Raw genomic sequence first — 18,303 nt, forward strand, 5'->3', positions numbered from 1 at the left:
ATGGGTGGTTTAGAAATTCCTGTGATGCAGGAATCAGTTAGGTGCTGACTTCAATGGGAAGGCAGGGAGAGGTAGGTAAGAGGGAAGCAGGGCTGGTGTCATTTAAAAATAGGAAGAGGTGGGCAGAGCTATTATCAGTTTAAATTTATTTTTGTATATGATGTAAGAATGTAGACAAGTTTTATTGAATGCATGAATTTTTTTTCCAAGACCAGTTTTTGAAAAGCCTCTCAACTCTTTTCAGTGTATATTTTTGCTTTCTATCTCATAGATTAGTTGTTCATGTTATAGGGTTAAATTCTGGACTTTGTATATTCTTTCATTGATTTAGGCATCTGTTTTGTGCCAATACCATTATGTTTTGATGATTATAGTTTTATAGTATAATTTGAGTACAGGATTGTGATATCTCCAACAGTGTTTTTTCTTCTCCAAATATATTTGGCTATTTAAAATATTTATAGTTAAATATAAATTTTAATTTTTTTCTTCTGAGATATAATTTGATAAGATTTTTGAACTAATAGCTTTGGGAAGTATTGCAATTATAACAATTTAATTTTCCCATTGCATAGGAGTGAATTATCCTTCTATTGTATTGTGTTTTTTATACTTTCTATCTTCAATGTCCTTTAATTTTCAGAGTACAGGTTCTCCACCTCTTTCTTTATTTCAATTCACAAGCATTTATTTCTTTTCCACACAACTGTAGATGGGATTATTTTCTTTACTTCACCTTTCATTGTTTATTGGTGTTATGGATGAGAGAGATTTCTGTATATTCTTTGCATTTTATTCTTAATGAATTATTTTATTATTTTTATTAACTCTGTTGAATTCTTTAAGAAATTCTGGACAGGCTGTAAGATGTCAGAGGTCTGTGTGGAAGCCACACTAACCTCCTCCCAGGACCAATCTGGAATTACAACTAAATTTTGTAGAAATTACCCAGAACAAATAACTGAACTACAGCGAGAGAGAAGCCTTAGTTCCTTGGACACACAGAAGAAACCCCTTCAGCACAACTTGTATGGTGAGGAGTGCTCTGGGGACTCATGAGGGCTGGTTGGGCATCCACAGGTGGCTATCATGGAAGGGTAATTAAGCAGCAGGTTGGACACCCCCTGAGAAGAATGGGGTTTGAACTCAAAGTTGGTATCTGCATCCTAGAACACCAGACCCCAAAAATTATACAGAAAACAACTGACAGCAAAAAGCAGCGTTGCTCTCTGCCAAAGATGGATGGCTGGAGGTGCAAAGACTTGTTAAAAGGGCCAACACACAAATTTACATTTGCTGTCCCTTACCCAGGGTTTCAGCAAAGGCAGGCATAGACTGGGCAGAAGACACCTGAGGAAAAACTGGGTATGGAGCTTTTGAGAAAGTGCTGAGAGAGTAGCCACAGGGAACCCAGTGCTGAGTCAGCCCCCAAACCCAAGAAGCCATCATCTTCAGGCAGACCACTCCCTTTGAGTGGCAGTACCCTGACAAGAAACAGCAGCCCAGCCCCCAAGATAGACTCTGCCCCAGCTCTCTTTTGCTTAAGCCTGACTGCTGAGTGCAGAGAGACTAGATTAATAACTAAAGGAGACAGCCATAGATGTAAATCCCTGGCAAAGTGGGAGCAGAGTGGACTAGAAATGCTTGAGGAGAGAATGCAAATGGAGGCTTGAGGGAGAGAACTGAAAGACCAGCTGCCGGGATCCTTGTGCTTACTCAAATCCCATACTGCAGCAGCCATCCTGCTGAGGCAAACCAAACACCTGGAAACAGCAGCCATCTGAGAGGAAACAATAGCCTGAAGCCTAGGGGGAATTCTGCCCCACCCTATGGGGCTTAAGCAGGAGGGCTGAGTGCAATGTGAATAATTAACAACTGAAACAAACAACTACAGACAGCAGATTTCTGGCAGTCACAGAGCAGGCTGCCTAAGGTCAGATGGGGTCAACATGTGACACCACTAGAGGCAGATCTGGAAAGAAAAAAACAGTGGTGAACATTAAAGACTACCAAGACAAAATCAACTGCAGTCTTCTCCATGATTAGTGAATTTTCTTTCCTGTATACCTTTTCAACATTCACTTCTTATCCAGCAAGTTTGTGCATAATAAGTCACTAGAATACTATAGGTCATTCTCTCCTTTCTTATACGACTTTTAATCTCTTTACATCATTGTTCAAATGAACTAATACTTGTTCATTTGCCATTGATACTGAGATTGTGGAGGTGGGAGATATTTTTACAGAGCTGGGTTTGTTCCCTGGGCCAAAGCAATTTATAGATTGAAATATTTCACAGATAAAGAACAGACATTTCAGACCTGGCTGACGTAGCTCAGTGGATTGAGTGCGGGCTGTGAACCACAGTGTTGCGGGTTCGATTCCCAGTCAGGGCACATGCCTGAGTTGCAGGCCATGGCCCCCAGCAACTGCACATTGATGTTTCTCTCTCTCTCTCTTTCTCCCTCCCTTCCCTCTCTAAAAATAAATAAATCTTTTTTTAAAAAAGGCATACTCTTTAAAAAAAAGAACAAATATTTCAAAATTTATATGAAACCATAAATGACCCCAAATAGTTGCAGTAATTTGGAGAAAGAAGAACAAAGTGGGAGGAATGAGAATACCTGATATCAAACTGTATTACAAGGCCCATCAAAACAGTCTGGTACAGGTGTAAGGATGTTGGGAATAAGGAAATTAAGAACTAAATTTCCTCTAATAGACAAGAACCACATTGTAGCTAAAAGGAAATGATAAGGGAATTTCCCGCGCGCGGTCTCTGTAAGCGAATTGCTAACTGCCACGTCTGCTTCTGTATAACGCTTGCTTGCCCGCCCCTATATAAGAAAGTAGTTGTACATGCTCGCGGCGGCTCTCGTTTGCAGCTCCTTGTGGGCACTGTGTCGCTGGACACTTTGAGAGTTCGCCCCTGCGCAGGTTAAACTTGGCCAATAAAGTAACATCTTTGAACCCCTGAAAGTCTCCAATATTGGTTCTCGTGTGTGCTGGATGCTACAAAGGACAGACACATAGACCAATGGAAAAGACTAGAGAGCCCAGAAATAAACCCAAATCTCTATTGTCAATTAATATTTTATAAAGGGGGCAGAAGCATAAAAAGGAGTAAAAATAGCCTGTTCAACAAATGGTGTTGGGAGAGTTGGAAAGCTATATGCAAAAAAAAAAATGAAACTTGATCACCTACTTAAACCATACACAAAAATAAATTCAAGGTGGAAAAAAGACTTAAACACAAGTCCTGACACCATAGAAGTCCTAGAGGAGAACATAGGTAAGAAAATCTCAGATATTCAATGCAGCAATATTTTCACCAATATGATCCCTAGAGTAAGGAACATAAAGGAAAGAAAAAACAAATGGGATCTCATCAAAGTAAAAAGCTTCTGCCTGTCTAAATAGAACAGCATTAAAATGAAAAGGGAACCAACTGTATGGGAAAACATATTTGTGAATAATACCTCACAGAAGAGTTTGATCTCCAAAATATATAAACAAGTCACACAACTCCATTCCAGGAAGACAAAAACCCAAGTGAAAAATGGGCAAAGGACTTCTCTAAGGACAGCAGACACTTCTCCAAGGAGGACATACAGAGGGGCCAGAGACATGAAAAAATGCTCAGCATCACTAGCCATCAGAGATATGCAAATTAAAGGCACAATGAGATACCACTTTATATCAATTAGAAAGGCTATCATAAACAAATCAACACACAACAAGTGTTGGAAAGAATGTGGAGAAAATGGATTCCTACTGCCCTGTTGGTAGGAATGCAGACTGGTAAAGTCACTGTGAAAAACAGTATGGAATTTCCTAGGAAAACTAAAAATGGAACTGCCTTTTGACCCAGCAATTCCATTGCTGGGATTATACCTTCAGAAACCTGAAAAACTAATTCTAAAGCACCTATGCCCCCAATGTTCACAGCAGCACAATTCATAATAGCCAAGTGCTGGAAGCAACCTAAGTGCCCGTTAGTAAATGAATGGATCATAAAACAATGGTACATTTACATGATGGAATACTGTGTAGCAGAAAGAAAGAAGGAGCTCCTACCCTTTGTGATGGCATGGATGGTACTGAAGAACATAGTGTTAAGTGAGAGAAGCCAGGCAGTGAGCAACAAATACCATATGATCTCATCTGTAAGTGGATCCTAATTAACAAAACATACAAGCAAGCAAAATATAACCAGAGACATTGAAATTATGAACAGACTGACAGTAACCAGAGGGGAGGTGGAAGGGGATAATGGGGGAAATGGGGAAGGTTTTTCAGGAACACATATATAAAGGACACATGGAGAAACCCAAAGAGGGATTGAGGGTGGAAGGTGGGGATGGCTGCACTGAGGGGAAAATTGAGACAACTGTACTTGAACAACAATAAAAAAGGAAAAAAGAAAGAAAAAACAGAAATTCTGTACAGAATATCATGTCATCTACAAATGCTGACAGTTTTCTTTCTTTTTTATTTTGATGCATTTTATTTATATTTTGACTGCTATGTCTAAATATTCCATTATTATTTTTAGTAATAGTAATGAGAGTAGACATTTTTGACATATTTTTGACCTTTAAAAATGTTTTCATTATTTCACAATTAGGTATTATGTTAGCTGTGAGGTTGTCATATATTGCCTTTATCAAGCTGAGATCTTTCCTTCTATTAATGTTCTTTTGAAATATTTTATTAGTAATGCATATTTAGTTCTTCAAAGGCTTTTCCTGTCTCTCAAATAGTCATATAATACTTTGTTTTGTTTTTTGATGTGATGAGTGACACTGATTGATTGCTGGATATTGAGCCATTCTTGCATCATGGGTAGAGGGAGAGGGAGGAAGAGAGGGGAAGAATCATTAATGTGTGACAGAAGCATGGATCACTTGCCTCCCACACATACCCCACCTAGGACCTTGCCTGCATTTTGTGCACGTGCCCTGACTTTGGAGTGAATCACTGACTTTCAATTTTTGAGGTGATGCCCAACCCACTGAGTCACACTAGTCATGGTTCTTCTTCAGATTTTTTGTTATTTCTGTATACAAATATGACAAATTTTGGCATTTTGACATTGAATTTCAATACCTCAGTAAATTTGTTTTATGAATTGTATCCATTTTTTGTTTGATTCTCTTGGATTTCTGTATCTCTTCTGGTATAATCTGCAAAAAGTGACAGTTTGACATTTTTATTTATTGAATAAATGCATTGCTTTTTTTCTTTTTATTATGCTTTAGCTACAGGGTCTAGCACTAATTTGAATTAGAGTGGACAGAGTGGACATTTTTTTCTTTTTTCTGATCTTAAAAAGAAAGCTTCTTTTATTTCCACAATTGACTATGCTAATAGCTGTGCACTTATACTATATAGCCTTTACCAAGTTGAGAGATTTTCATTGTATATTCATTTTTGAGTGCTTTTTAATCATAAATTGACACTGAATTTTGCCAAATGCTTTTTCTGTATCTTTTTGATGATCATGTGTATAATTCTTGATTTTGCTAATTTGGTAAGTCACCACAATGTTTAAAAGATGTTGAACTAGATATGTATTTTTGGAATCATTCCTACTCGATTATAATGTATAATTCTTTGGACATCCTGATAAATTCAGTTTGCTATTATTCTGGTAAGAACTTTGGCACCTTTATTTGTTAGAAATATTGGCCTGTAATCTTCTCCTTTGTTGTGTCTTTGTTTGTTTTTTATCAGATTAATGCTGCCCTCAGAATACGAATTTGGAAGTGTTATTCTATGGTTTTTAAAACAGTTTGAAGAGAAAATGTACTAATTATTATGTAAATATTTGGTAGGCTTCATACATTAGTTGTGGTTCTGGGAGTTTGTGTTTTGTTGGGAGTTTTTAGCACTGCTTCAATTTCATTGCTAGGAATTGATCTATAGAGATTCTCTGTTTCTTTCTAATTCAGTCTCAGGAGGCTGTATTATTTTCTGCAAAATCCACTTTACCTAGACAGACAAATGTGTTAGTATGTAATAGTTCATAATATTTTAATGATTTTTTACCCTGTATCATTAGTTGAGATTGTCATTTTCATTTTTGATTCTATTCATGTTTTGTTCCCTCTTTGATGAGTCTTACTATTGGTTCATCCATTCTATTTATTTTTCAATGATTCAGGATTCACTTTATTAGTCTTTATCTTATATTTTCATTGGACTTATTTGTACTCAGATCTTTGTTATAGATTTTCTTCTACTTGTTTGTTTGTGTGTTTTTATTTCTCTGGACTATTCAAGGATAAATTTAGCAGGTTTTGTGGATTATTTTCCTGCTCTTTTGTCAGCCTAGTATAGCTATACACTTTCCTCTTTTCGTTGATTTTTCATCATAGTAGATTTTGTCAGGTTGTCTTTCAATTTCTGTGAGTCCCATGGTGGATTTAGTTTTCTATTTGTTTTCCTCTTTGATCTATTAATTCTTTAGAAGCATGCTGTTCAAACATCATCAAAATGTCCATACTACCCAAAGCAAGTTATGGATTCAATGCAATGCCTATTAAAATACCAGTGGCAACTTCTGGCTAAGATGGAGGCATAGGTAGACACACTGTGCCTCCTCTCACAACCAAAATAAGGTTAGCAACAATTTAGAAACAAGATAACAACCAGATCTGACAGAAAATTGAACTGTATGGAAGTCCAATGACCAAGGAGTTAAGATATACACATTCATCCAGACCGGTAGGAGGGGCGGAGTCCAGCAGCCAGGCTGAGAGTGGTAGCAGCACAAAAAACAGTGGCACTAGGCATGTAATGCATCCCAGGTGCATAAGGCATCTGGAGTGCAAGACCGCAGCAGGCCAGGTGGCTGGCAGGCCCAGCAAGGTGGTGACTGTGAAGCAAGGCACTACATGCAAGGCACCTGGCTGTCTGGGTCACATTTGTGCACAGATAAACCAGGGAAAATAGGGCAGTGAGACAGATCATTAAACCCAGGGTCCCAGCGGCCAGAAACAGAACCTCTGGACACTGATTGAAAACACCTTTGGGGGTTGAGGCACAGGGAGATACTCCCAGCCTCACAGGAGAGTGCATTGGAGAGACCCACGGGGTCCTAGAATGTACACAAGCCCACCCACATGGGAATTAGCACCAGAAAGGCCCAGCTAGCTTGCTGGGGAGCGGTGGAAGGTACTGAAATCTAACAGAGAGAGGAGCAAGCACCATTGTTTCCCCTCAGACCCCACCCCCACATACAAACATCACAACACAGCGACTGGGTTGCCCAACCCTAGAGAACACCTAAGGCTCTGCCCATCACTATGTAACAGGCGTGACCAGACCCCCCCCCCAAAAAAAAAAAAAAAAAAGAGGCTCAGATGGAAGTACAAATCAAAGCTTCAGAGCCAATACTTTTAAGCAACCAAGAGATAGCCAACCTATCAGATGCACAGTTCAAAGCACTGGTGATCAGGATGCTCACAGAATTGGTTTAATTTGATCGCAAATTAGATGAAAAAATGAAGGCTACGATAAGAGAAATGAAGGAAAATGCACAGGGAACCAATAGTGATTGGAAGGAAATTGGGACTCAAATCAATAGAGTAGACCAGAAGGAGGAAAGAAACAACCAAGCAGAAAAGAATGGAGAAATAAGAATTCAAAAAAAAAAATGAAGAGAAGCTTAGGAACTTCCAGGACATCTTAAAATGTTCCAACATCCGAATTATAGGGGTACTAGAAGGGGAAGAGGAAGAGCAACAAGTGGAAAAGTTATTTGAACAAATAATAAAGAAGAGCTTCCCCAATCTGGCAAAGGAAACAGACTTCTAAGTAGTCCAGGAAGCTCAGAGAGTCCCAAAGAAGTTGGACCCAAGGGGGGACAAACCAAGGCACATCAGACTTACATCACCCAAGGTAAAAATGAAGGAAAGAATCCTAGAAGCAGCAAGAGATAAGGGGACAATAACCTACAAAAGAGTTCCTATCAGACTGTCAGCTGATTTCTCAAAAGAGACCTTACAGGCAAGAAGGGGCTGGAAAGAAGTATTCCAAGTCATGAATGGCAAGGACCTACATCCAAGATTGCTCTATCCAGCAAAGCTTTCATGTAGAATGGAAGGGCAAATAAAGTGCTTCTCAGATAAGGTCAAGTTCAAGGAGTTCATCATCATCAAGCCCTTATTATATGAAATGTTAAAGGGACTTATCTAGGAAAAAGAAGATAAAAAACATGTATAGTAAAATGACAGAAAACTCACAATTATCAACAACAGCTAAACAACATCTTAACAACATCTAAAACAAAAACAAACTAAGCAATCAACTAGAATAGGAACAGAACCACAAAAATGCAGATCACATGGAGGGTTAGCAACAGGGGAGTGGGAGGAGGAGAGAGGGGGAAAAGGTATATAGAATAGGTAGCATAGATGGTAGGTAGAAAATAGACAGGGGGAGGGTAAGAATAGTATGGGAAATGTAGAAGCTAAAGAACTCATGACACATCCACGTGAACTAAAGGGGGGAATGTGGGTAGGAGAGGGTGTGCAGGGTGGAGGGGAGTGAAGGGGGGAAATGGGACAACTGTAAAGAGTAATCAATAAAATATAATAAAAAATACCAGTAGCATATTTCGCAGATATAGAACAAACATTTCACAACTTTATTTAGAACTATAAATGATCCCAAATACTGGCAGCAATTTTGAGAAAGTAGGACAAAGTCAGAGAAATCACAAAATTGACATCAAACAATATTACAAGGCCATAGTAGCTGAAACAGACTGGTAGTAGCATAAGAACAGAAACCTAGATCAATGGAATGGAATAGAGATCCCAGAAATAAGCCCAGGTCTCTATGGTCAATTAATATATGCCAAAGGGGGCAGAAACATAAGATGGAGTAAAAATATGGTGTTGGGACATCTGCACCGCTATATTCAAAACAGTGAAACTTGATCACCAACTTATGTACACCATGTACAAAAATAAATTCTGTATGGAATTTATTTAAATAAGTCACAATCTTATAAATGTCCTAAAAGAAAACATAGGCAGGCAAATCTCAGATATTCCACACAGCAATATTTCCACTGATAGCAAGGCAATATTTCCACTAGAGCAAGGGACATAAAGAAAAGAATAATCAATTGGGACTTCATCTGAACAAAAACTTCTGCATGGGTAAAGAAAGCATGGGCAAAATGAAAAGGGAACCAACTGTATGAGAAAACATATTTGCCAATGATACCTCAGGCAAGGGTTTCACCTCCAAAATATATTTCATCTACTTTTGTTGTTTTTTTAAATTATTTTATTGTTCAAGTACAGTTGTCTGCACTTATTCCCTATCACTGCTCCCCACCCCAGTTATCCTCACTTTTCTTCCCTGATTCCACCCACCTTTGTTTTTGTCCATGAGTCCTTTATAGTAGTTCCTGAAAACCATTCCCTCCTTTCCCACCATTATACCCTACCACCTCCCCTCTTATTAGTGTCAAATCGTTCTTAATTTCAATTTCTCTGATTGTATTTTGCTTGCTGTTTGTTTTTTTATTAGGTTCCACTTAAATATTTCCATCTTTTTTAAAAAAGTTATTTATTTTTAGAGATAAAGGAATGTAGGGGGAAAAGGGAGAGAAATGTCAATTTGCACACCCTCACATTATCCAAGGAGGGGGCCGACATGCAACTGAGGCATGAGACCTGGCTGGAATCGAACCAGTGACATTTAGGTTCACAGGATGATGCCCAATCCACTGGGCCCTATCAGTCAAAGCTCTACTTGTTTTCAACTTCATCTTATCTTCTTTCCCTCTTGATTTATCTCTGTCTTTCTCTTGTCTATCTCTTTGTGGGGTTGAGTTTCTTGACTCAATTATTCTGTAGGGACCAAAGTCCTGCCAAATATTTTTTTGATATGGAAGGAAGCTGAAAAATAAATTATTTAACTTAAAATGTCATTAATTTATGCACATCAGGAGCCCCATTATCGATGCATACACTGCTTGTTGGGGATTAGCTTTCAAAATGTTTATATGTGCTGTGGGTTTTCAGATGCTGTAAGCTGTGATGTGGCCTCTGTGATGGAGCAAAGCTGTGTCCTTTATGAGGTATTTAGTGAAAAAAAAAATGACTTGCTGCATTTTGTCCTATTATATGTAATAAATATTGCATGGGATGTGTTAGGCACTAAAGCATAGAAGCATTCAGAAGGAAGCATTGGGACTTATAAAGAGAAATACATCATGGGTGGAGAGCTAGAAATAGCTGAAGTTTAAAAATAGACCCAATTTTAGAGAACTAGGAGCAAGAGTCTCTGATATGTCTTGCTTCAGGATCTTCTTGGGGTTTCTCACCTGAGAAAGCTCAGTCCTCAGAGAGAATAAAGGGGAGCCAATACTGGGTTGTTTGCACACTGTTATTTCCACATTGTATGCTTTTGAAGAAGGCATACACTGAAATTTTTTCAATCACTGACATTTTTTCACTGAGTGAAAATATTTATAGAAACAGGGCTGGTAAAACTCAAATGAACAGCGTTCTTGTTAGTTGGAAGTTAAGCATAAACATGGGGGACTGCCACAAGTTGGAAGGTAGGGAGACATGGGTGAGACTGGATTCAGTTGGAAGGCAGGAAGAAGTATACAGGGCTGGAGTAATTGAATCCCTAAATATGGTGTGTGGACTTGCTGTAAGTTTGAAGACAAACACAAGTGGGCAGGAATACTATCAGTTGGGAGGCAGGGAGAGGTATGGTAGTAAGAAGTTGGACAAATGGACGTTGGGCAGAACTAGAATGAATCAGAAATAAAAGTAGGTACATGGAATTTCCATCTGTTGAAATTATGGTACAGGAGGCAAGCCTAACATTCTTTTAGTCTTTTTTTTCTTGTTAATGTTGTTAGAAATTGCCCACATTTATTTTTGGCATGTATTATTTTCTGATTTTTGAAGATCACTTACTGAGGAGATTTTCAGAAATGTTGCCACTTTGTTTTATTTCCTTTAACTGATGGTGTTTTGCTTATATATGTTCACCATAAACTGTACTATCTTCATCCTGTGCCTACAGAGAACACTGAGCTAGACTTTATAAAATTCAGACCCATAGAGTCCATTGTAGAGACACTAGTGGGAGTCCCTTGCTGAGAGCCCTTTCTCTTTTCCAGCTTTCTCCTTAATCTTTTTAAATGCCCTTTCTATACCCTTCAAGGGATGGCTGGGGAAATAGATTGCTTCAGGTTGAAAAACGGGAAAGGCTACAGAAAACTGTTGTGACTTTAAAGTAGATGTAATGCCTTTCACTTTCCTATCTGTAATGCTGAGATGAAAAATCATTTATCTCAATGGTTCCTTTAAAAAATATGTGACGTATGAGATGATTAAAGAAAAGTAATCTTATTTTAAAACACTGTGTTATATGAATTAAAAATATCAATAGACTCAAGTGCAGTATTAGACCAGGTTTACTTGATAGATTTTTATAGGGCATTGCCTTTAAAACTGCAGGGTACGTATTTTTCCCTAGTTTACATTCAAAACTTCCCAAGATACTCTTGTTCTAAAAGAAAAAACAATCCTCATTAAATTATACTTATTTTAAGTTATATTAACCATATTTTCTGTCCAAATAGTAAGATACTAGAAATCAAATACAGGAAAAAAATATAAATATTTGGAGAGTACACATCAGGCTACCAAACACCCAATAAATCAAAAATGAAAACTGAAAATCAACTATATGAAAGAAATACAAATGCAAACACAGTCTTAGGAAACCTGAATTTAGCAAGAGCTGTTATAACAGAAACATTATAAATATACAATTCTAACTAAAGCAGTGAAAAATTTCAATGAAATTATTTGAACTTATTTCTAAATGCGTTAAAAATGAAGTAACAAAACAAAAAGTAAACTGAAGTGATATAAAATTAAATCACTGCCATTATGAATAAAGTGTAAAAATAATAGAAAAAACTAATAAAACCAATGCAATGGCTCTTTCTTTGAAATGATCAATTTGAAAAGCCTCTTGTAAGACTCATCAAGCAGTAAATAGAAAAAACATAAATAGATAAAATGAGAAAAAGACAGGCTACTCTCGACACCACAAAAGCACAAAGAAATATTGAGAAATACCATCAACAATTATATTCAATTAATTTGACAATTTAAGAAAATGGGGAAATGTTAGAAAATACATCCTTTAAATGCTGAAGCAGTAAGGATTACATATTCTTAACAAAACAATTACCAGCAACAAATTTGAAGCAGTAATCACAACACCCAACAAAGAAAAGCCCAGGATCAGATAAATTTACAGGGGAATTCTAACACCTATTTTTAAATAATTAATAAATTAAAGAAGTACACTACCAAATTTAATTGACAAGGCCAGCATTACTCTGATACCAAAACTGCACAAAGACACTACAAGCAGAGAGAGAGAGAGAGAGAGACAGAGAGAGAGAGAGAGAGAAACTTACAGGCCTATATTGTTGATAACTGTCCATGTCAAAATTCTCAACAAAACACTAGCAAACCAAAGCCAATAAAAATTTTTAAATGATTATGTGCCTTCATCCACTGTATATTTTACCACTGATGCAAGAATGTCTCAACATACAGCAAACAGTCAATGTGATTCATCACATCGAAAAGCAAAAACCCGGATCATATGATTATTTGAGAGATACAGGAAAAGCCTTTGAAGAACTAAATATGCATTACTGATAAAATTTCAAAAGAATGCTAACAGAAGGAAAGGTCTCAGCTTGATAAAGGCTATATATGACAACCTCACAGATAACATAATGCTCAATTGTGTATTTATGACATTTTTAAAGACCAAGAACATGTCAAGAATATCTACTCTCATTACTATTGTTAAAAAATAATAATGGAATACTTAGACATATAAATTTAAAAAAAAGGAAAATCAATATAATGCATTTAATAAAAAAGAAAGAAACTGTCAGCAATTGTGGATGATATGATACTCTATACAGAATTTCCTTTCTTCTTTTTTCTTTTTTATTGTTGTTTAAGAATCCTTGTCTCCCTTTTACCTCCAACACTGCTCCCAGCCCAATGATTTCCACCTTCCACACTCAATCCTACCCGTCTTTGGTTTTGTCCATGTGTCCTTTACTATATAAATTCCTGAAAACCCTTCCCCTTCCCAACTCCCCTCTGGTTACTGTCACATTGTTCTTAATTTCAATGTCTCTGATTATATTTTGCTTGTTTGTTGGTCTTAATGATTAGGTTCCACTAGTAGGTGAGATCATATGATATTTGTATTTCGCCATCTGCCTTATTTCACTTAGCCATATGCTCTCCATCCATGCTGTTGCAAAGGATAGGAGCTCCTTTCTTTCTGCTGCATAGCATTACATTTTTAAAAACGTACCATAGTTTTTTTTTTTATTCATTCACTTACTAATGGGCAATTAGTTTGCTTCCAGCACTTGACTTTGTGAATTGTGCTGCTATGAATATTGGAGTGCATAGATCCTTTTGAATTGGTGTTTCAGATTTCTTAGGGTATAATCACAGTAGTGGAATTGCCAGGTCAAAAGGCAGCTCCATTTTTAGTTTTCTGAAGAAATTCCATACTGTTATGCACAGTGCATGCACCAGTCTGCATTCCCACCAAGAGTACACTAGGCTTCCCTTTCCTCCACATCCTCTTCTTTTTTTTTATTTTTTAATTATTTTATTGTTGTTCCATTACAGTTGTCTGTACTTACCTCCCACCAGCACCTACCAACCCCACCAAACCCACCTCCCTCCCTTGTTTTCACATCCTCTTCAACACTTGTTTATTGATTTGCTTATGATGGCTATTGTCACAAGTCTGAAGTGGTATCTCATTGTGGTTTTAATTTGCATCTCTATGATAGCTAGTGATGCTAATTATGTTTTCGTATGTCTCTGGACCCCCTGTATGTCCTCCTTGCAGATGTGTCTGTTCAAGTCCTTTGCCCATTTTTACATTGGGTTGTTTGTCTTCTTCGAATGGACTCGTGTGGGTTCTTTATATATTTTGGAGATCAAACCCTTGTCCAAAGTATTATTGGCAAATATGTTTTCCCATATAGTTGGTTGTCTTTTCATTTAATGCTGTCCTCTCTAGCCCTGCAAAAGATACTTATTTTGATGAGATCCCATTTCTTTATATGCTCCTTTATGTCTCTGCTGTAGGTAACATGTTGGTGAAGATATTGATGCAGGAAATATCTGAGATTTTCTTGCCTATGTTCTCCTCTAGGATTTTTATGGTGTCGGGACTTATATTTAAGTCTTTTGTGCACATTGAATTTATTTTTGTGTATGGTGTAAGTTGGTGGTCAGTTTCATTTCTTTGCATGTAGCTTTCCACAACACCATTTGTTAAAGATGCTCTTTTTACTCCATTTTATGCTTCTGCCCCTTTCATCAAATATTAATTGACCATGGAGACGGGTTTATTTCTGGGATCTGTCTCTGTTCTACTGGTCTATGCATCTGTACTTACACCTCTACCAGAGTGTTTCCATTACAGTGGCCTTGTAATACAGTTTGATATCAGGTATTGTGATCTCTCCTACTTTGTTCTTCTTTAACAAAATTGCTGTAGCTATTTGGGGTCATTTGTGGTTCCACATAAATTTTTAAAAATTTTCTTCTAAACCTGTGAAATATGTCATTGGTATTTTAATAAGAATTACATTGAATCTATCAATTGCTTGGCCATGGGAACACACCCACCTATGCAAAAATATCACTCCCATAATCTCAGTATCAATTGCAAATGAATAAGTATTAATAAGTGTATAAACAGATGAAGATTAGTATAAGAACAGAGATAATTAACCTATAGTATAAATTCTAGTAAGTTATTATGCGCAAACTTGCTGGACAAGAAATGAATGTTGAAAAGGTATGAAGGAAAGAAAATATCACTAATCACCAAGAAGACCACAGTTGATTTCATTTCAGTAGCCTTCAGTATTTGGCACTATTTTTTTTCTTTCTGGACCTGCCTCTAGTGGTGTCAGATGTGGACCCTGTCTGACCGTAGGCAGCCTGCTCTTAGGCTGCCAGGTGTCTGCTGTCTATAGTTGTCTTTTTCAGTTGTTAATTAGTCACTTTGCACTCAGCAGGTAGGCGTAGGCCCCATAGGGTGGGGCAGAATTCCTCCTGGGGTTGTGGCTATTGTTTCTCCTCAGGCTCCCATTGTTTGAAGTGTTACAGGGTGCAACCAAGAGGGGGAACCCCAAATGGGCATTTGAAATGGGGTCCAGAACTCAAGGTGTCCAGGAGATTTTAACATGTCTTCACCCCTTCCCCCACAGGTGTGAGTTGGGGGAAGGAGCACACAGAGCAAGAACATGCACGGCAGCTTTGCGGCTAATCCATGGCATGGTCACTTAACATACCTATAGCATTTGGCTGGTCACTTAGATATGCTAAATAGCTATGGCCATGCTCTAGGCCAGGGGGATGGAAAGGGACCCCCCCAAGATGTGACTGGGAGGCAGGTCCCCCAAGTTACAGCGCCTGCATGGGAGCTCAGAGAAGATTGGCTCCATGACATGGGGTCACACCTGCACAGACCCATCATGGCGACCAGAAAAGCTGGAAAAGACAGCAGATTGAGGGCAAGTGTACCCAAGTATCGGAGGAGTTGGAAATGGCTCTGCAGAGGAAGATTGGCAAGGGGATTTAAACCCAGACACGGCAGCCATTGAGGGGAGAACCACGTGGTTTTGGCTGAGTGGGGAATCCGTGGCCCTGGGAGAGAGGACCATGTGCCTTTGCCAGAGTGGGGACCCCCGCAGCTTTAGAAGGGGGAACCACCACGTGGTTTTAGCAGAGATCCCGGCGACACAGCTGAGGGTGCCAGGAACCCAGGGAGGTCTACCAGTCAAGACAGAGTACTGACTGGGAATAACCAGAGGACTTCCTGAGCCATAGACTTCTATTTCCTTTCCTGAGATACGGTACTCTGGACTGGGCAAAGGGGGAAGGAAGGATTGTGTCTGTTTGTGGGTGTTTTAAGGGACTTTAGGATTTTTGATGAAGACATTAGGTCACTATGTTAAGTTTGTATCACATTAAATAAACATTTCCTTTATTTTTCAGGAATCTCTGGCATTGAGAGACATCTTTCCTATAGATGGCAGAGATAATGGACCTGGGGTTTTCTTTCAGTAATAGTATATCATCCCAGGCCCCCCTTGTATGTTCTGTAACAGAAGGAGAGTAGTCTGCCCGGAGAAGGATGGTTGCTGCAGTATGGGAGTTGACTAAGCACCGGAATCTGTGTGGCTGGTCTCTCAGTAATGCATATACTATTCTATTTCTTTTCCTGTATCTCTTTAATATTCTTATGATTACTTTTGATATATTGAATCACATCAATTGTTTCCTGGATGTTGAGCTTTTCTTGCATCACTGGTATAATTCACACTTGTTTAGGATGTACAATCATTCTAATATATCATTCAATTTGGTTTGGTGTATTTATTGAGAAGTTCAGAGTGCACATTTATTAAGAATATAGGCCAGTAAGTCTCTTTGTTTTGCAGTCTCCTGCATTAGTTTGGGTATCACAGTAATGCTGGCCTCATAAAACAAATTTATCAATGAACTTCATCAATTTATGGAATAGTTGAGAAGGATATGTACTAATCATGTTTTAATATTTGTTAGAATTCTTCCATAAATCCCTCCAGGCCTGGGGTTTTCTTTTGGATGTTTTCATTAATAATTCAAATATATTGCTAGTAAATTGTTTAGATAATGTGATTTGTCATGATTTAGCCTTCAACGTCAGTATGATTTAAAAATTTTCAGGAGGAGAAAGATGGCGGCATGGTAGGAGGGAAGCAGATTTTCTTTCCACCTAGACATGGGAGAGAAACTGGATGATATGCGGAGGAACAGAGCAAGGGGCCAACAATATCGCAACATTTATGAAAAGAGGACGTCAAAAATTATAGCAGACATTGAGAAAACAGACGGTAAGGAGACTGCTTCAGGACAAGAAGGACTCAGGGATCACCACAGGGAGCAGGGAGGTTGCAGGCCCAAGGCCGGGTGCTCCCTGGTCTACCCCAGGGAACTTGGGAGAGAGTTGGGTCAACCACTCCATCCCCGGACAAACAAGGATTGAGCAGTTTGGGGGGAAGGACTTGGTGCTTGAAGGCACAGAGAGGGGAGCGAGAACTGAGAGAAAATCACAGAGGGGTTGCAAGCACCCACGCATAGCCCTGGGAAGAGTGAGTGCCACAGTCTGTGTGACCAAGGGCAGCCTGGCCATGCACCTGCACCCCCAACCCAGAGATAGTGTGGTTTTGTGGAAGACCCAGACCCCACCACCCTGAACAAGGAAAGGGCACAGGCTTTGCAGGAACCTGGAGGCTGTGGTGGTGGACTCGGAGGAAGTGCGGGCCCCTCAGGGTCACTGGAGCTTGCACCATGAAGTGCACGCTCCCTCAGGATCCTCGAGACTTACACCGTGAAGTGTGTGCTCCCTAGGGTTCCCAGGGAATTACACCATGAACCCGGAAAAGACTTGGGCACTCTGTGGGATCCCAGAGCCTGCGAACCCATGGCGGTGAGCTCTGGTGAATGTGCTTGGGAGCCCTCAGACCCACACACAGGGCTCTGGGCAGAGGCGCCAGATCAGCTTTGGGAGCTAGCCCTGGGGACACTACTCAAGAGACTGAATGAATTCTGATTCAGAAGGGTGAAAAGCATTCCAATCGTCCCTAAGCCTGCTGAAGCCAGCAACACCAGAAAAACTGGTTTGACCAGATAGACACCAACAAGAGGGTTTTTGTTGTTGTTGTTATTCTTGTTGTTCTTGTTGTTGTTGGTTTTTTTTTGTTTTATTTTTGTTGTTTGATTGATTTTATCATTTTTAAGTAACTTATTATTTTTTAATCCTTATTACTTGTATATCGTTCCATTCCTTATGTTTCTCTTCCTTTCATCTTAGTGTTACTCCTTCCTTTCCAAAATTATCTCTCCTTCATTCCATCTTCTTCTTTTTTTTCCCCCTTTTTTTGGAACCTGCAAGTTATTGCAAATTTATATTATCTTTTTTCATTATTCTTATATTTTTTTACTTTAATAGTATTTTGGTATTACTCTTCTTTCTGTATAGTCTTCTTTGCTTGGCTAATTATACCGTACCTTTGATAGGTTTCCCCTGTTACCTTATTCATAGTGTATTGCTAATTTACTGTCCTTCACTTGTGTTCCATTAGTACACTACTCAAAGTTCTATAATCCCTGTTCTTGTTATCTAGATCCCATA

The sequence above is a fragment of the Phyllostomus discolor genome, chromosome 12, assembly GCF_004126475.2.
Source record: "Phyllostomus discolor isolate MPI-MPIP mPhyDis1 chromosome 12, mPhyDis1.pri.v3, whole genome shotgun sequence".
Classification (NCBI taxonomy): domain Eukaryota; kingdom Metazoa; phylum Chordata; class Mammalia; order Chiroptera; family Phyllostomidae; genus Phyllostomus; species Phyllostomus discolor.